The sequence below is a fragment of the Coregonus lavaretus genome, assembly GCF_964263955.1.
Source record: "Coregonus lavaretus genome assembly, contig: HAP1_SCAFFOLD_329, whole genome shotgun sequence".
Classification (NCBI taxonomy): domain Eukaryota; kingdom Metazoa; phylum Chordata; class Actinopteri; order Salmoniformes; family Salmonidae; genus Coregonus; species Coregonus lavaretus.
In genome coordinates, this window is record NW_028160267.1 from 186,308 (window position 1) to 206,890 (window position 20,583).

The window sequence follows — 20,583 nt, forward strand, 5'->3', positions numbered from 1 at the left end:
GACCTGGTCGATCAGAGGGCCTCAACTTTACACTAGACAGAGAGGACCTGGTCGATGACAGGACCTCAACTTTACACTAGACAGAGAGGACCTGGTCGATGACAGGGCCTCAACTTTACACTAGACAGAGAGGACCTGGTCGATGACAGGGCCTCAACTTTACACTAGACAGAGAGGACCTGGTCGATGACAGGGCCTCAACTTTACACTAAACAGAGAGGACCTGGTCGATGACAGGGCCTCAACTTTACACTAGACAGAGAGGACCTGGTCGATGACAGGGCCTCAACTTTACACTAGACGGAGAGGACCTGGTCGATGACAGGGCCTCAACTTTACACTAGACGGAGAGGACCTGGTCGATGACAGGGCCTCAACTTTACACTAGACAGAGAGGACCTGGTCGATGACAGGGCCTCAACTTTACACTAGACAGAGAGGACCTGGTTGATCAGAGGGCCTCAACTTTACACTAGACAGAGAGGACCTGGTTGATCAGAGGGCCTCAACTTTACACTGAGATAGATAGGATCAGATGGGTCTGGCGCCAAGATCATCAATAGTTGTCGCAGGCCAGAACCGCCAAGACGGTCAATCTGACTGTTTTAAATTATGTAATTTCTTTTTTTAATTAAGATTTTATTTGTATTATTATTTTATTTTGCCCCCTTTTTCGTGATATCCAATTACGATCTTGTCTCATCGCTGCAACTCCCCAACGGGCTCGGTAGAGGCGAAGGTCGAGTCATGCATCCTCCGAAACATGACCCGCCAAGCCACACTTCTTAACACCCGCCCGTTTACCTGGAAGCCAGCTGCACCAATGTGTCGGAGGAAACACCGCTCAACTGACGACCAAAGTCAGCCTGCAGGCGCCCGGCCCGCCACAAGGAGTCGCTAGAGCGCGATGAGCCAAGTAAAGCCCCCCCCGGCCAAACCCTCCCCTAACCCGGACGACGCTGGGCCAATTATGCGCCGCCCTATGGGACTCCTGGTCACTGCCGGTTGTGACACAGCCTGGGATCGAACCCTGGTCTGCAGTGATGCCTCAAACACTGCAATGCAGTGCCTTAGACTGCTGCGCCACTCGGGAGGCCCCTTATTTGACTTTTTTGACAATACAAAAACTTACATAGACAAAAAGAATAGACAACTCAACATTTACTTACACACATTTCAACAAGGTAACCTCACCCATCCCCTGACCTCTCAGACCCACATGTTCCCATGGTAACCTCACCCATCCCCTGACCTCTCAGACCCACATGTTCCCATGGTAACTTCACCCGTCCCCTGACCTCTCAGTTCCCACGGTAACCCATCCTCTCACAATAACACTTTCTTCCATATTAACCTTGAACCTACCAGTCTCTGACTTTTCCTAAATATGTGTATTTTACTCTCTAGCAGAACTTAATAATAAAATACAAAAACATTGATGATTTCTACCTCAAAGCGCCATGAAGGTCAAAATGACTGTATGCATATTTAACAGTCGAATAGCCGGGCCTCCAGAAGTACCAAATAGCCACCAGTCTAATAAATCAATTTAATATACACATTCACAAAGAAATCCATTAAGATTTCGTTAAGGAAGGTCATAAAAAGCATGATACTAAAACAATTTATTTCAAAAAAAACAGAATAGCATGTTTTGAGTTGTATTTTAGGCCTACCTGTGCTTAGTAGCCGAGGTTATATTTACATTTTACATTTACGTCATTTAGCAGACGCTCTTATCCAGAGCGACTTACAAATTGGTGCATTCACCTTATAGCCAGTGGGTGTGGGGGGGTAGAAGGATTACTTTATCCTATCCCAGGTATTCCTTAAAGAGGTGGGGTTTCAAATGTCTCCGGAAGGTGGCGAGTGACTCCGCTGTCCTGGCGTCGTGAGGGAGCTTGTTCCACCATTGGGGTGCCAGAGCAGCGAACAGTTTTGACTGGGCTGAGCGGGAACTATGCTTCCGCAGAGGAAGGGGAGCCAGCAGGCCAGAGGTGGATGAACGCAATGCCCTCGTTTGGGTGTAGGGACTGATCAGAGCCTGAAGGTACGGAGGTGCCGTTCCCCTCACAGCTCCATAGGCAAGCACCATGGTCTTGTAACAGATGCGAGCTTCAACTGGAAGCCAGTGGAGTGTGCGGAGGAGGGGGGTGACGTGAGAGAACTTGGGAAGGTTGAACACCAGACGGGCTGCGGCATTCTGGATGAGTTGTAGGGGTTTAATGGCACAGGCAGGGAGCCCAGCCAACAGCGAGTTGCAGTAATCCAGATGGGAGATGACAAGTGCCTGGATTAGGACCTGTGCCGCTTCCTGTGTAAGGCAGGGTCGTACTCTCCGAATGTTGTAGAGCATGAACCTACAGGATCGGGTCACCGCCTTGATGTTAGCGGAGAACGACAGGGTGTTGTCCAGGGTCACGCCAAGGCTCTTCGCACTCTGGGAGGAGGACACAACGGAGTTGTCAACCGTGATGGCGAGATCATGGAACAGGCAGTCCTTCCCCGGGAGGAAGAGCAGCTCCGTCTTGCCAAGGTTCAGCTTGAGGTGGTGATCCGTCATCCATACTGATATGTCTGCCAGACATGCAGAGATGCGATTCGCCACCTGGTTATCAGAAGGGGGAAAGGAGAAGATTAGTTGTGTGTCGTCAGCGTAGCAATGATAGGAGAGGCCATGTGAGGATATGACAGAGCCAAGTGACTTGGTGTATAGCGAGAATAGGAGAGGGCCTAGAACTGAGCCCTGGGGGACACCAGTGGTGAGAGCACGTGGTGCGGAGACAGCTTCTCGCCACGCCACTTGGTAGGAGCGACCGGTCAGGTAGGACGCAATCCAAGAGTGAGCCGCGCCGGAGATGCCCAGCTCGGAGAAGGTGGAGAGGAGGATCTGATGGTTCACAGTATCAAAGGCAGCAAACAGGTCTAGAAGGACAAGAGCAGAGGAGAGAGAGTTAGCTTTAGCAGTGCGGAGAGCCTCCGTGACACAGAGAAGAGCAGTCTCAGTTGAATGACCAGTCTTGAAACCTGACTGGTTTGGATCAAGAAGGTCATTCTGAGAGAGATAGCAAGAGAGTTGGCTAAAGACGGCACGCTCAATAGTTTTGGAGAGAAAAGAAAGAAGGGATACTGGTCTGTAGTTGTTGACGTCAGAGGGATCGAGTGTTGGTTTTTTGAGAAGGGGTGCAACTCTCGCTCTCTTGAAGACGGAAGGGACATAGCCAGCGGTCAAGGATGAGTTGATCAGCGAGGTGAGGTAGGGGAGAAGGTCACCGGAGATGGTCTGGAGAAGGGGATAGGGTCAAGCGGGCAGGTTGTTGGGCGGCCTGCAGTCACAAGTCGCAAGATTTTATCTGGAGAGAGAGGGGAGAAAGAAGTCAAAGCATAGGGTAGGGCAGTGTGAGCAGGACCAGCAGTGTCATTAGACTTAACAAACGAGGATCGGATGTCGTCAACCTTCTTTTCAAAGTGGTTGACGAAGTCATCCACAGAGAGGGAGGAGGGGGGGGGGGGAGGATTCAGCAGGGAGGAGAATGTGGCAAAGAGCTTCCTAGGGTTAGAGGCAGATGCTTGGAATTTAGCGTGGTAGAAAGTGGCCTTAGCAGCAGAAACAGATGAAGAGAATGTAGAGAGGAGGGAGTGTAAAGATGCCAGGTCCGCAGGGAGTCTAGTTTTCTTCCATTTCCGCTCAGCTGCCCGGAGCTCTGTTCTGTGAGCTCGCAATGAGTCATCAAGCCACGGAGCTGGAGGGGAGGACCGAGCCGGCCGGGAGGATAGGGGACATAGAGAGTCAAAGGATGCAGAAAGGGAGGAGAGGAGGGTTGAGGAGGCAGAATCAGGAGATTGGAGGGAGAAGGATTGAGCAGAGGGAAGAGATGATAGGATGGAAGAGGAGAGAGTAGCGGGAGAGAGAGAGCGAAGGTTGCGACGGCGCATTACCATCTGTGTAGGGGCAGAGTGAGTAGTGTTGGAGGAGAGCGAGAGAGAAAAGGATACAAAGTAGTGGTCGGAGACATGGAGGGGAGTTGCAGTGAGATTAGTAGAAGAACAGCATCTAGTAAAGATGAGGTCAAGCGTATTGCCTGCCTTGTGAGTAGGGGGGGACGGTGAGAGGGTGAGGTCAAAAGAGGAGAGGAGTGGAAAGAAGGAGGCAGAGAGAAATGAGTCAAATGTAGACGTAGGGAGGTTGAAATCCCCCAGAACTGTGAGGGGTGAGCCATCCTCAGGAAAGGAACTTATCAAGGCGTCAAGCTCATTGATGAACTCTCCAAGGGAACCTGGAGGGCGATAGATGACAAGGATATTAAGCTTAAATGGGCTAGTGACTGTGACAGCATGGAATTCAAATGAGGAGATGGACAGATGGGTCAGGGGAAAAAGAGAGAATGTCCACTTGGGAGAGATGAGGATTCCTGTGCCACCACCCCGCTGACCAGATGCTCTCGGGGTATGCGAGAACACATTGTCAGACGAGGAGAGAGCAGTAGGAGTAGCAGTGTTTTCAGTGGTAATCCATGTTTCCGTCAGCGCCAAGAAGTCGAGGGACTGGAGGGTAGCATAGGCTGGGATGAAGTCTGCCTTGTTGGCAGCAGAACGGCAGTTCCAGAGGCTGCCTGAGACCTGGAACTCCAGGTGGGTGGTGCGTGCAGGGACCACCAGGTTAGAGAGGCAGCAGCCACACGGTGTGAGGCGTTTGTGTAGCCTGTGCGGAGAGGAGAGAACAGGGATAGGCAGAGGCATAGTTGACAGGCTGCAGCAAATGGCTACAATAATGCAGAGGAGATCGGAATGAAATGAACTAAACATCTGGGAAAGGAGAGAGTGGGGCATCCCTCAGCACAACTCCCAAATATAACTCTCCCAACTTCCACCTCAGAAACTATAATTGTTGTAAACTACAGCGGTTCAATGTTTCTAGGAATAGACTAACTCAGTTTATTCAGCTAGCTAACTAGGTGCAGTATTATTCCGTGAAAATCGTCCGGGCATCAGGTCATATGACGCCACAGCCAGCTAGCATGCCGGACTCCAGCAACACGGTTTAGCGCCAATACTCTGCCACAACAAACCACCAGTGTATCAACACGCAAGCAGATCGTTCGTGTCCGTGTCTAACGTTGTGGGTTAGTCCCGACAGCTTGAGCGAGTCCGTCGTCAACTTATTCAGCCAGTTAGTTAGCTAGAATAGTTAGCAAACTAGCTAGCCATTGCTTTCAGACAAAGAAGAACCCCTCCTTTCACGGCACGAACACACAGAGAGAGCCAAACTAACGTTAACTAGTCACCCATGTCCCAAATTCCTTGAACGACTCGGGCTATCAATATGTAAAAAACAAAACAAATGTAGGTTATGACTTACCCCTAGCAGCTACTGTTAGCTAGCCAAGTGCAAAGCTAGCCACTGAATTGACTCAGCCAGTTCGCGTCTGTTCACACGGTCGTTCCAGCTATTGTTTACTAGTAGCTATCCAGGTAGCAACAAGCTAGCTAATATTTCAAGCACAGTAGCCGCTTGCTACCTAACGTTAACGGTTCAGACAATGAGGTTAGGAAACAGCTGAATGGTAGGCAATTATTGTATGTAATTATTGTAGGCAGCCAGCTGGCGTAATTACAGGCACTCTCAGGCGTGAAATAACTATACCGTTGCTAATAGCTACTCGCCAGCTAGTCCAGGTGGTGGGTTAGCTAGCTAGCTTCGTGCTACGCTGGGCTACGCTGGGCACAGCCGAATACAATACTAACCTACAATAATTACATACAACAACCCACAATAACTACCTACAATACCTAACTACAATCTAAATACATAGTTTAAGTCTTACTCGACAAAGGCCAAGCTATGTGTAAATCCAAGCTTACCCGACGACCCGACGACCTCCCCGATGAGCCAATGAGTTATATGGCTGCTCCATGAAATCAACTTCACTTAGCAGACATCACACGCTCATATTCCCCTGCCCTGCCACAGTCAACACATATATACATATTTTACAGTAAGAATATGATGGAATATAACAGAATAAAATAAAAAGGATATTTTTCCTAAATGGCTATAGCTGATTGTCACCAGTACTCACATGAGGAATGAGTTATGGGAACACACGGAGCTGCAATTATTCTAGGAAATAGTTGTATTTAGAAAATGAGCCCAGTCGCACAATATTTAGATCATTTTGCCAAGACTAGGTTAATGAGAAACCTCAGAATCGACTCTTTCCGATAGGGTATAGCGATCAAAACTTCTGGCCTGCGTGGACCTCTGGAGGAATATTATAGAAAGAGCCGTTTGGTAATCCATGTTCCCTTCTTTATCAACGGTCATTAAGCTTATTATCCGTCTCTTCATTCTCTATTTGATCATTGTAATATTGTCACCCCATCAGACTGTTCATTTAATCTGCCACATCTAGTATTGCGGCAGGTAGCTTTAGCGGTTAAGAGCGTTGTGCCTGTAACCGAAAGGTCGCTGGTTCTAATCCCCCGAGCCGACTAGGTGAAAAATCTGTCGATGTGCCCTTGAGCAAGGCACTTAACCCTAATTGCTCCTGTAGGTCGCTCTGGATAAGAGCGTCTATCAAATGTAAAAATGTACAGTATGTGTAAAATTAGTTTAGGTGTAGTTTGGACGGGCCATTAGCTGGGCAGGCAACTGTTGTCTTGTTCTAGAATTGACAGTCTATGCACTTCTGGAACAAGCAATACATTTTCTGACTGATTACAGTTTACATTTGGTGTCCTGAGGTTTCTTATTACCTTTTTTTTTTTTTTATTATAAATGCATTCGTTTCCCAATGTGTTATTTATTATGGACTATTTACACAATTTAAATATCAACGGTCAGAGTGACCATCATGGCCGTTCTCGTAGTGATGGAATTCCGGCGCTGTTAACGGGCATGAATTGTTCCCGTTAACATCAACATTGATATGTTAACTGTCCACCATTTATTGCAGTCTGTGATCCTGGTAGTTCATTCAAACCTCAGGGAAATAAGTGCATTGTTCATTTACTGTTCATGTACTAGACGAGACATGATCAGACATAATCCCTCAGAGTTATAGCAAAGACGTAAAAAAAAATCCTTCTTTGTAAAGTGGGGTTTGATCATCATAGTAACAATCATAATATTTCTTTATTGCGTATTGCAGTCTACGATATAACAACAACAAAAAAACATTGTCAAGGATAAGGTTTTTACTGCACATGCTCAGGACAGGAGCTGTAATATACCACAGTACATTGTGTGAGTCGTACTGTATCCAAGCCACCTGCTTCACCAACCAGGAGTCACTTTCAAAGTGATCCAGAGCGAAGTAAGCTCATTAAATGTTAATCAGAAAATCTATTTTCAGATCACTTGTAGATCTGTCAGAGGATTTCAACCCAATGGGGACACATGCCACTCCTATAGAAATAAATTAACATCCCATTGCATTCAGAATTATCTTCCACTTGTGGGGGGGGGGGGGGGGGGACTGAGTTTGGGAAACCCTGCTGTAGTGTACAGTAGACTGTAGCAGCAGAAAGCCACACTGTGAGGCAGCAGACTATACACTACAGTATATCTCTAGCAGCAGAAAGCCACACTGTGAGGCAGCAGACTATACACTACAGTATATCTCTAGCAGCAGAAAGCCACACTGTGAGGCAGCAGACTGTACACTACAGTATATCTCTAGCAGCAGAAAGCCACACTGTGAGGCAGCAGACTATACACTACAGTATATCTCTAGCAGCAGAAAGCCACACTGTGAGGCAGCAGACTATACACTACAGTATATCTCTAGCAGCAGAAAGCCACACTGTGAGGCAGCAGACTGTACACTACAGTATATCTCTAGCAGCAGAAAGCCACACTGTGAGGCAGCAGACTATACACTACAGTATATCTCTAGTAGCAGAAAGCCACACTGTGAGGCAGCAGACTGTACACTACAGTATATCTCTAGTAGCAGAAAGCCACACTGTGAGGCAGCAGACTGTACACTACAGTATATCTCTAGTAGCAGAAAGCCACACTGTGAGGCAGCAGACTGTACACTACAGTATATCTCTAGCAGCAGAAAGCCACACTGTGAGGCAGCAGACTGTACACTACAGTAGATCTCTAGTAGCAGAAAGCCACACTGTGAGGCAGCAGACTATACACTACAGTATATCTCTAGTAGCAGAAAGCCACACTGTGAGGCAGCAGACTGTACACTACAGTATATCTCTAGTAGCAGAAAGCCACACTGTGAGGCAGCAGACTGTACACTACAGTATATCTCTAGTAGCAGAAAGCCACACTGTGAGGCAGCAGACTATACACTACAGTATATCTCTAGTAGCAGAAAGCCACACTGTGAGGCAGCAGACTGTACACTACAGTATATCTCTAGTAGCAGAAAGCCACACTGTGAGGCAGCAGACTGTACACTACAGTATATCTCTAGTAGCAGAAAGCCACACTGTGAGGCAGCAGACTGTACACTACAGTATATCTCTAGCAGCAGAAAGCCACACTGTGAGGCAGCAGACTATACACTACAGTATATCTCTAGCAGCAGAAAGCCACACTGTGAGGCAGCAGACTGTACACTACAGTAGATCTCTAGTAGCAGAAAGCCACACTGTGAGGCAGCAGACTGTACACTACAGTATATCTCTAGTAGCAGAAAGCCACACTGTGAGGCAGCAGACTATACACTACAGTATATCTCTAGTAGCAGAAAGCCACACTGTGAGGCAGCAGACTATACACTACAGTATATCTCTAGCAGCAGAAAGCCACACTGTGAGGCAGCAGACTGTACACTACAGTATATCTCTAGTAGCAGAAAGCCACACTGTGAGGCAGCAGACTGTACACTACAGTATATCTCTAGCAGCAGAAAGCCACACTGTGAGGCAGCAGACTATACACTACAGTATATCTCTAGCAGCAGAAAGCCACACTGTGAGGCAGCAGACTATACACTACAGTATATCTCTAGTAGCAGAAAGCCACACTGTGAGGCAGCAGACTGTACACTACAGTATATCTCTAGCAGCAGAAAGCCACACTGTGAGGCAGCAGACTATACACTACAGTATATCTCTAGTAGCAGAAAGCCACACTGTGAGGCAGCAGACTGTACACTACAGTATATCTCTAGTAGCAGAAAGCCACACTGTGAGGCAGCAGACTGTACACTACAGTATATCTCTAGCAGCAGAAAGCCACACTGTGAGGCAGCAGACTATACACTACAGTATATCTTTAGCAGCAGAAAGCCACACTGTGAGGCAGCAGACTATACACTACAGTATATCTCTAGCAGCAGAAAGCCACACTGTGAGGCAGCAGACTGTACACTACAGTATATCTCTAGCAGCAGAAAGCCACACTGTGAGGCAGCAGACTATACACTACAGTATATCTCTAGTAGCAGAAAGCCACACTGTGAGGCAGCAGACTGTACACTACAGTATATCTCTAGTAGCAGAAAGCCACACTGTGAGGCAGCAGACTGTACACTACAGTATATCTCTAGTAGCAGAAAGCTACACTGTGAGGCAGCAGACTGTACACTACAGTATATCTCTAGCAGCAGAAAGCCACACTGTGAGGCAGCAGACTGTACACTACAGTAGATCTCTAGTAGCAGAAAGCCACACTGTGAGGCAGCAGACTATACACTACAGTATATCTCTAGTAGCAGAAAGCCACACTGTGAGGCAGCAGACTGTACACTACAGTATATCTCTAGTAGCAGAAAGCCACACTGTGAGGCAGCAGACTGTACACTACAGTATATCTCTAGTAGCAGAAAGCCACACTGTGAGGCAGCAGACTATACACTACAGTATATCTCTAGCAGCAGAAAGCCACACTGTGAGGCCGCAGACTGTACACTACAGTATATCTCTAGCAGCAGAAAGCCACACTGTGAGGCAGCAGACTGTACACTACAGTATATCTCTAGTAGCAGAAAGCCACACTGTGAGGCAGCAGACTGTACACTACAGTATATCTCTAGCAGCAGAAAGCCACACTGTGAGGCAGCAGACTGTACACTACAGTATATCTCTAGTAGCAGAAAGCCACACTGTGAGGCAGCAGACTGTACACTACAGTATATCTCTAGCAGCAGAAAGCCACACTGTGAGGCAGCAGACTGTACACTACAGTAGATCTCTAGTAGCAGAAAGCCACACTGTGAGGCCGCAGACTATACACTACAGTATATCTCTAGTAGCAGAAAGCCACACTGTGAGGCCGCAGACTATACACTACAGTATATCTCTAGTAGCAGAAAGCCACACTGTGAGGCAGCAGACTGTACACTACAGTAGATCTCTAGTAGCAGAAAGCCACACTGTGAGGCAGCAGACTGTACACTACAGTATATCTCTAGTAGCAGAAAGCCACACTGTGAGGCAGCAGACTGTACACTACAGTATATCTCTAGTAGCAGAAAGCCACACTGTGAGGCAGCAGACTGTACACTACAGTATATCTCTAGCAGCAGAAAGCCACACTGTGAGGCAGCAGACTATACACTACAGTATATCTCTAGCAGCAGAAAGCCACACTGTGAGGCAGCAGACTGTACACTACAGTATATCTCTAGCAGCAGAAAGCCACACTGTGAGGCAGCAGACTATACACTACAGTATATCTCTAGCAGCAGAAAGCCACACTGTGAGGCAGCAGACTGTACACTACAGTATATCTCTAGTAGCAGAAAGCCACACTGTGAGGCAGCAGACTGTACACTACAGTATATCTCTAGTAGCAGAAAGCCACACTGTGAGGCAGCAGACTGTACACTACAGTATATCTCTAGCAGCAGAAAGCCACACTGTGAGGCAGCAGACTGTACACTACAGTATCAGAACGTTTCTTTGGATTCATCTGTCAGTGTCAGAACGTTTCTTTGGATTCATCTGTTAGTGCCAGAACGTGCCTTTGGATTCATCTGTCAGTATCAGAACGTTTCTTTGGATTCATCTGTCATTGTCAGAACGTTTCTTTGGATTAATCTGTTAGTGTCAGAACGTTTCTTTGGATTCATCTGTGAGTGTCAGAACGTTTCTTTGGCTTCATCTGTCAGTATCAGAACGTTTCTTTGGATTCATCTGTCAGTGTCAGAACGTTTCTTTGGATTCATCTGTTAGTGTCAAAACGTGCCTTTGGATTCATCTGTTAGTGTCAAAACGTGCCTTTGGATTCATCTGTCAGTATCAGAACGTTTCTTTGGATTCATCTGTCAGTGTCAGAACGTTTCTTTGGATTCATCTGTCAGTGTCAGAACGTTTCTTTGGATTCATCTGTCCATGTGAGAACGTTTCTTTGGATTCATCTGTCAGTATCAGAACGTTTCTTTGGATTCATCTGTCAGTGTCAGAACGTTTCTTTGGATTCATCTGTCAGTGTCAGAACGTTTCTTTGGATTCATCTGTTAGTGTCAAAACGTGCCTTTGGATTCATCTGTCAGTATCAGAATGTTTCTTTGGATTCATCTGTCAGTGTCAGAACATGCCTTTGGATTCATCTGTCAGTATCAGAACGTTTCTTTGGATTAATCTGTCAGTATCAGAACGTTTCTTTGGATTCATCTGTCATTGTCAGAACGTTTCTTTGGATTCATCTGTTAGTGTCAGAACGTTTCTTTGGATTCATCTGTCAGTGTCAGAACGTTTCTTTGGATTCATCTGTCAGGTATACAGAAGATAGCCCTATTTGGTAAAAGACCAAGTCCATATTATGGCAAGAACAGCTCAAATAAGCAAAGAGAAACGACAGTCCATCATTACTTTAAAACATGAAGGTCAGTCAATACGGAACATTTCAAGAACTTTGAAAGTTTCTTCAAGTGCAGTCGCAAAAACCATCAAGTGCTATGATGAAACTGACTCTCATGAGGACCGCCACAGGAATGGAAGACCCAGAGTTAACTCTGCTGCAGAGGATACGTTCATTAGAGTTACCAGCCTCAACTGTTCAGAGGAAACTGTGTGAATCAGGCCTTCATGGTCGAATTGCTGCAAAGAAACCACTACTAAAGGACACCAATAAGAAGAAGAGACTTGCTTGGGCCAAGAAACACGAGCAATGGACATTAGACTGGTGGAAATTTGTCCTTTGGTCTGCAGTCCAAATTTGAGATTTTTGGTTCCAACCGCTGTATCTTTGTGAGACGCGGTGTGGGTGAACGGATGATCACTGCATGTGTATTTCCCACCGTGAAGCATGGAGGAGGAGGTGATATGGTGTGGGGGTGCTTTGCTGGTGACACTGTCTGTGATTTATTTAGAATTCAAGGCACACTTAACCAGCATGGCTACCACTGCATTCTGCAGTGGATTACCCCCAAACCACGGATGTGCCCCCGAGACAACTTCTCCGTCCACGGACACCACACAAAAATAACAAACAAAATAACCATGCCCAACGTCATCCAAAGTGGAACACGTCGCTAACAGGGGAAAGGAAAGGCTATTTCTATGTAGTCACATTTGTATTTGTATTTGTATTTATTATGGATCCCCATTAGTTCATGGCAAGGCAGCAGCTACTCTTCCTGGGGTTTATTATGGATCCCCATTAGTTCCTGCCAAGGCAGCAGCTACTCTTCCTGGGGTTTATTATGGATCCCCATTAGTTCATGGCAAGGCAGCAGCTACTCTTCCTGGGGTTTATTATGGATCCCCATTAGTTCCTGCCAAGGCAGCAGCTACTCTTCCTGGGGTTTATTATGGATCCCCATTAGTTCCTGCCAAGGCAGCAGCTACTCTTCCTGGGGGTTTATTATGGATTCCCATTAGTTCATGGCAAGGCAGCAGCTACTCTTCCTGGGGTTTATTATGGATCCCCATTAGTTCATGGCAAGGCAGCAGCTACTCTTCCTGGGGTTTATTATGGACCCCCATTAGTTCCTGCCAAGGCAGCAGCTACTCTTCCTTGGGTCCAGCAAAATTAAGGCAGTTTATACCATTTTAAAAACATTACAATACATACAGATTTCACAACACACTGTGTGCCCTCAGGCCCCTACTCCACCACTACCACCACATATCTACAGTACAAACTCCATGTGTGTGTATAGTGTGAATGTTATTGTGTGTTTGTATGAATGTGTCTGCACCTATGTTTGTGTTGCTTCACAGTCCCCGCTGTTCCATAGGGTGGTTTTGATCTGTTTTTTGAATCTAATTTTACTACTTGCATCAGTTACTTGATGTGGAATAGAGTTCCATGTAGTCATGGCTCTATGTAGAACTGTTCGCCTCCCATAGTCTGTTCTGGACTTGGGGACTGTGAAGAGACCTCTCGTGGCATGTCTTGTGGGGTATGCAAGGGTGACCGAGCTGTGCACCAGTAGCTCAAACAGACAGCTCAGTGCACCCGACATGTCAACACCTCTCATAAACACAAGTAGTGATTAAGTCAATCTCTCCTCCACTTTGAGCCAGGAGAGCTCGACATGCATATTATTAATATTAGCTCTCTGTGTACATCCAAGGGCCAGCCGTGCTGCCCTGTTCTGAGCCAATTGCAATTTTCCTAAGTCCTTTTTTGTGGCACCTGACCACACGACTGAACAGTAGTCCAGGTGTGACAAAACTAGGGCCTGTAGGACCTGCCTTGTTGATCGTGCTGTTAAGAAGGTAAAGCAGCGCTTTATTATGGACAGACTTCTCCCCATCTTAGCTACTGTTGTATCAATATGTTTTGACCATGACAGTTTACAATCCAGGGTTACTCCAAGCAGTTTAGACACCTCAACTTGCTCAATTTCCACATTATTCATTACAAGATTTAGTTGAGGTTTAGGGTTTAGTGAATGATTTGTCCCAAACACAATGCTTTTAGTTTTTGAAATATTTAGGACTAACTTATTCCTTGCCACCCATTCTGAATCTAACTGCAGCTCTTTGTTAAGTGTTGCAGTCATTTCAGTCGCTGTAGTAGCTGACATGTATAGTGTTGAGTCATCCGCATACATAGACACTCTGGCTTTACTCAAAGCCAGTGGCATGTCGTTAGTAAAGATTGAAAAAAGTAAGGGGCCTAGACAGCTGCCCTGGGGAATTCCTTATTCTACCTGGATTATGTTGGAGAGGCTTCCATTAAAGAACACCCTCTGTGTTCTGTTAGACAGGTAACTATTTATCTACAATATAGCAGGGGGTGTAAAGCCATAACACATACGTTTTTCCAGCAGCAGACTAGGATCGATAATGTCAAAAGCCCCACTGTATCTGCATTGTATCTGGTCAAACACAATTTTTTTTCCAATAGTTTACTAAGGGTTGGTAACAGGCTGATTGGTCGGCTATTTGAGCCAGTAAAGGGGGCTTTACTATTCTTGGGTAGTGGAATGACTTTAGCTTCCCTCCAGGCCTGAGAACACACACTTTCTAGTAGGCTTAAATTGAAGATGTGGCAAATAGGATTGGCAATATCGTCTGCTATTATCCTCAGTAGTTTTCCATCCAAGTTGTCAGACCCCGTCACTTGTCATTGTTGATAGACAACAATACTTTTTTCACGTCTTCCACACTCACTTTACGGAATTCAAAAGTACAATGCTTGTCTTTCATAATTTGGTCAGATATACTTGGATGTGTAGTGTCAGCGGTTGTTGCTGGCATGTCATGCCTTTGTATGCTAATCTTGCAAATGAAAAAATCATTAAAGTAGTTGGCAATATCAGTCGGTTTTGTGATGAATGAGCCATCTCATTCAATTAATGATGGATCCGAGTTTGCCTTTTTGCCCAAAATTTCATTTAAGGTGGTCCAAAACTTTCTACCATCATTCTTTATATAATTTATGTTTGTTTCATAGTATAGTTATTTCTTCTTTTAATTTTGTTTAATCACATGATTTCTTAATTTGCAATACGTTTGCCAATCGGTTGTGGTACCAGACTTATTTGCCATACCTTTTGCCTCATCCCTCTCAACCATACAATTTTTCAATTACTCATCAATCCAAGGGGATTTAACAGTTTTTACAGTCATTTTCTTAATGGGTGCATGCTTATTAGTAACCAGAATAAGCAATTTCATAAATGTGTCAAGTGCAGCGTCTGGTTGCTCCTCATTACACACCATGGACCAACAAATATTCTTACATCAACAACATAGGAATCACTACAAAACTTATTTTATGACCTCTTATACACATTATTAGGCCCAGCCTTTGGAAGTTTTCCTAGATATGGCTCCTATATTGTGATCACTACATCCTATGTATTTGGATACTGCTTTAAAGCAAATTTCTGCAGCATTAGTAAAGATGTGATCAATACATGTTGATGATTTCTTTCCTGTGCTGTTTGTAACAACCCTGGTAGGTTGACTGATAACCTGAACCAGGTTGCAGGCACTGGTTACAGTTTGTAGCTTTTTCTTGAGTGGGCAGCTTAATGAAAGTCAGTCAATATTGAAATCACCCAGAAAATATACCTCTCTGTTGATATCACATACATTATCAAGCATTTCACACATATTATCCAGATACTGACTGTTAGCACTTGGTGGTCTATAGCAGCTTCCCACCAGAATGGGCTTTAGGTGAGGCAGATGAACCTGTAGCCATATTACTTCAACAGTATTTAACATGAGATCCTCTCTAAGCTTTACAGGAATGTGGTTCTGAATATAGACCGCAACACCTCCACCATTGGCATTGCTGTCTTTTCTGTAGATGTTATAACCATGTATTGCTACCACTGTATCATCAAAGGTATTATCTAAGTGAGTTTCAGAGATTGTCAGAATATGAATGTCATCTGTTACTAGCAAATTATTGACTTCATGAACCTTGTTTCTTATGCTACATATGTTAATATGGGCTATTTTTTAGCACTTTTCTGTGATGCTTGATTGTTTTTAATGCTTTAGTGGGAAGCTAATCAGAAGTAGAAAATGCACATGTTATTTATATTGGAACTGATAGTGCAGGATGAGCTGCACACAGTGGACTTCCTACTTGGGCACACCGCCTCAGTGCTAACAGTATAACTCTGGTTCATAGGCACATGATTACTGCATACAATAGCTGTAGGATCAACAGAGGTATTCAGGGCAGTTAGGGGGACATAAATTAAGTTACTTACATTGTGTCTGCCAACGCCCCTGGGATAATGTACATTTGATGCAGCATTATGACAACTCAGCGACACAATGGAAGGGATTAACTAAGCTGGTCTTGGGCCATTGGTAAGTCATTGTCTCAACGCAGCCTAGAAATGCGTGGACAGAGTCCAGGAGCCAAGATGATTTGGATGGACTCCGTCATTCCTGTAAAGCATTTTCTGTTTCCAGAAGGTGTCGAAGTTATCTATAAAAGTGATTCCAACAGAGCTACAGTCAGGTGTGCCAGTAGCCTGCTGACGATGGCCCAACGATGGTACCGGACCTGAAATGATTGGCCGCTTTTTGGAATCTTTCAGTGCTAGAATCAGTTCTTTAAAATCAATTTTCAGAAGTTCGGAGCTAGCCCTCCTGATGTCGTTTGACCCCACATGGACTACGACAGTGTCAGCTCCCAGCATCTGTTGTAGAACGGTCGGAAGCAGCCTTGTAATGTCCTGTACTCGTGCTCCAGGATAGCACAGGGTTTTTGCTCCTGTAATATTGTTTGCTATTGTCTTTTAACTTTAAATAACACTCTTCACATAACGGATCATCTCTATGTGTAGACAATGCCCCCTGAATCACTGTCCTCCTGTAGTGCTTTGGACTAAGGCTCTACGACTGGCAAGCGATTCTTGGCAACTAGTAACTGATAGAATTAAATGAAGCTGGGGAGTTATTTTTTTCAAATTCTTCTGTAGCTTGAAAGCTATGATTAATTACCAGCAAACATATTTGTAATGTACTGAACTCACTTTTCTGTCCAGGATAAAGTTAGTATCTCGAGTACGTGTTCCAGTTTAATTAAGCTCTAGATTAGAGGCGTCCCAAATGGCACCCTGTTCCCTATATAGGGTTAGTATAAGGGATAGAGGGCCATTTTGGATGCATCCCAACAGTCTCGTAGTGAGTCATAGGTAAACGAAGCCATCAGGGGGACAAAGGGAAGAAGCAGATAGATGAATGATGAATAGAATCTCTAATACAAAGGATCATTCTGGCTGTCTATACCCTGCAATACAACACAACGGAGAGGGAAATATCATTTATGTAAATGAAAAAGATAAGACAAAGGTTTAAAGGTATTGTCTGTCGACGGTCGGCTCTTATCAAATTCCTAAATATATCTGCTGGCTGCACCGATACACACTGTTATTCTTCAGAGGACAAATTTGATCACTGCTCTTTTCCTAAAGCTATTACCCAATGGGAGTGTAGCTATTACCCAGTGGGAGTGTAGCTATTACCCAATAGGAGTGTAGCTATTACCCTGTGGGAGTGTAGCTATTACCCTGTGGGAGTGTAGCTATTACCCAGTGGGAGTGTAGCTATTACCCAGTGGGAGTGTAGCTATTACCCAGTGGGAGTGTAGCTATTACCCAATGGGAGTGTAGCTATTACCCAATGGGAGTGTAGCTATTACCCTGTGGGAGTGTAGCTATTACCCAGTGGGAGTGTAGCTATTACCCAGTGGGAGTGTAGCTATTACCCAATGGGAGTGTAGCTATTACCCAATGGGAGTGTAGCTATTACCCAATGGGAGTGTAGCTATTACCCAGTGGGAGTGTAGCTATTACCCAATGGGAGTGTAGCTATTACCCAATGGGAGTGTAGCTATTACCCAATGGGAGTGTAGCTATTACCCAATGGGAGTGTAGCTATTACCCAATGGGAGTGTAGCTATTACCCAGTGGGAGTGTAGCTATTACCCAGTGGGAGTGTAGCTATTACCCAATAGGAGTATAACTATTACCCAATAGGAGTATAACTATTACCCAATGGGAGTGTAGCTATTACCCAGTGGGAGTGTAGCTATTACCCAGTGGGAGTGTAGCTATTACCCTGTGGGAGTGTAGCTATTACCCAGTGGGAGTATAACTATTACCCAATGGGAGTGTAGCTATTACCCAGTGGGAGTGTAGCTATTACCCAGTGGGAGTGTAGCTATTACCCTGTGGGAGTGTAGCTATTACCCAGTGGGAGTGTAGCTATTACCCAGTGGGAGTATAACTATTACCCAATGGGAGTGTAGCTATTACCCAATGGGAGTGTAGCTATTACCCAGTGGGAGTGTAGCTATTACCCTGTGGGAGTGTAGCTATTACCCAGTGGGAGTGTAGCTATTACCCAGTGGGAGTATAACTATTACCCAATGGGAGTGTAGCTATTACCCAGTGGGAGTGTAGCTATTACCCAGTGGGAGTGTAGCTATTACCCTGTGGGAGTGTAACTATTACCCTGTGGGAGTGTAACTATTACCCTATGGGAGTGTAGCTATTACCCAATAGGAGTGTAGCTATTACCCAGTGGGAGTGTAGCTATTACCCTGTGGGAGTGTAGCTATTACCCAATAGGAGTATAGCTATTACCCAGTGGGAGTGTAGCTATTACCCTATGGGAGTGTAGCTATTACCCTGTGGGAGTGTAGCTATTACCCTGTGGGAGTGTAACTATTACCCTGTGGGAGTGTAGCTATTACCCTGTGGGAGTGTAACTATAACCCTGTGGGAGTGTAGCTATTACCCTGTGGGAGTGTAACTATTACCCTGTGGGAGTGTAACTATTACCCTGTGGGAGTGTAACTATTACCCTGTGGGAGTGTAGCTATTACCCTGTGGGAGTGTAACTATTACCCTATGGGAGTGTAGCTATTACCCAATAGGAGTGTAGCTATTACCCAGTGGGAGTGTAGCTATTACCCAATAGGAGTATAACTATTACCCAATGGGAGTGTCTCCTCTGCATGGCTTACTCTGTGGCAGCATGAAGAGTCCAATGTCATTGAAGTATTTCCATAAATGTTAATAACCATTTAATTGATAACTATATAAATACCATGTTCTGGCAGCAAAAGATGTATGTGGTTTCCATGTGAAATGTATGTGGTTTCTATGTTGTTTTAAGGAACCTTACATGAGGTAGCAAGCTGTCAACTGATTTTTAGACCTTCCTTTGTGTTTTAAAGGGCAACTCCACCACCTTTCAACCTTATTGTCTCCAGCACATTACTGGTGTCATCATATGTGAAAACATTTGCAAAAAAAATATATAAAGATTTCTACCCGATGACAACAGTGATTTTCAAACTAAGAAAATACCTTCCCTTGGGCTAGAAACTCGTTGCAGGTTTAGAAAATCCCAGTTTTTTACGTTTAATCCTACCCTGTGATGTCACAGAGATGCATTTTTTTTTAACCTTTAACCACATTTGTAGACACGTGTTTGATGTTGGAGATTATGAATATAAGGTTCAAAAGTGGCGGAATTGCCCTTTAACTATATATTCAGAAACAACATATTGCTCTATTAAGTGAACATCTTTAACATCCACTGTTATTATGGCTGGCTGGTCAAGTCTCTGCTAACATGCTGGCTGGTCAAGTCTCTGCTAACAAGCTGGCTGGCTGGTCGAGTCTCTGCTAACATGCTGGCTGGTCAAGTCTCTGTTAACATGATGACTGGCTGGTCAAGTCTCTGCTAACATGCTGGCTGGCTGGTCAAGTCTCTGCTAACATGCTGGCTGGTCAAGTCTCTGCTAACATGCTGGCTGGTCAAGTCTCTGCTAACATGCTGGCTGGTCAAGTCTCTGCTAACATGCTGGCTGGCTGGTCAAGTCTCTGCTAACATGATGGCTGGTCAAGTCTCTGCTAACATGCTGGCTGGTCAAGTCTCTGCTAACATGCTGGCTGGCTGGTCAAGTCTCTGCTAACATGATGGCTGGTCAAGTCTCTGCTAACATGATGGCTGGTCAAGTCTCCATTAACATGCTGGCTGGCTGGTCAAGTCTCTGTTAACATGATGACCGGTCAAGTCTCCATTAACATGCTGACTGGCTGGTCAAGTCTCTGCTAACATGCTGGCTGGCTGGTCAAGTCTCTGTTAACATGCTGGCTGGCTGGTCAAGTCTCTGCTAACATGCTGGCTGGTCAAGTCTCTGTTAACATGATGGCTGGCGGGTCAAGTCCCTGCTAACATGCTGACTGGTCAAGTCTCTGTTAACATGCTGGCTGGTTGGTCAAGTGAACAAGGTTTAGAGGCCTCGAAGCAGATTGTCAAATTGGATCAATTTACATAGAGACACTTTGTTTGACTACATTTCTATTATACTGATATTAAAAATTATCATAATCATTTAAATTGGTTTAAGACATCAAAGTACAGCATTAGGATTTATTTATATTGTAAATAGGAGGTCTTGGTATCTTAATTGTTAGATTGTCTTTAGGCAACACTTGAATTGGACCAGCGCTAGTTGGCTTTAATCTGAGAGCCTTGACAAATACTCATTTCAAGAAAGTCTGCCTTCCATGCATCAACGTGTTCAGCTGTCTTGGCTACATAAAGAACTGGTTACATTGATGTCATGCTGATGATACGTATCTGTTGGTTCGATTGTTATTCTATTAGTAAGGTAATAGCATTGAAGTGGGTATTTGTAAAAAAAAATTGGGACAGAAATATGAAAAT

The 20,583-nt window shown here is 44.9% G+C and overlaps 1 protein-coding gene across 1 annotated transcript in view; it reads left to right on the plus strand.

The window, feature by feature from the left end:
• The window catches only part of LOC311121969 (mastermind-like protein 2), a 120,317-nt gene that overhangs the window by 55,057 nt on the left and 44,677 nt on the right, over positions 1–20,583 (plus strand). The gene's annotated exons all lie outside the window — the stretch shown is intronic.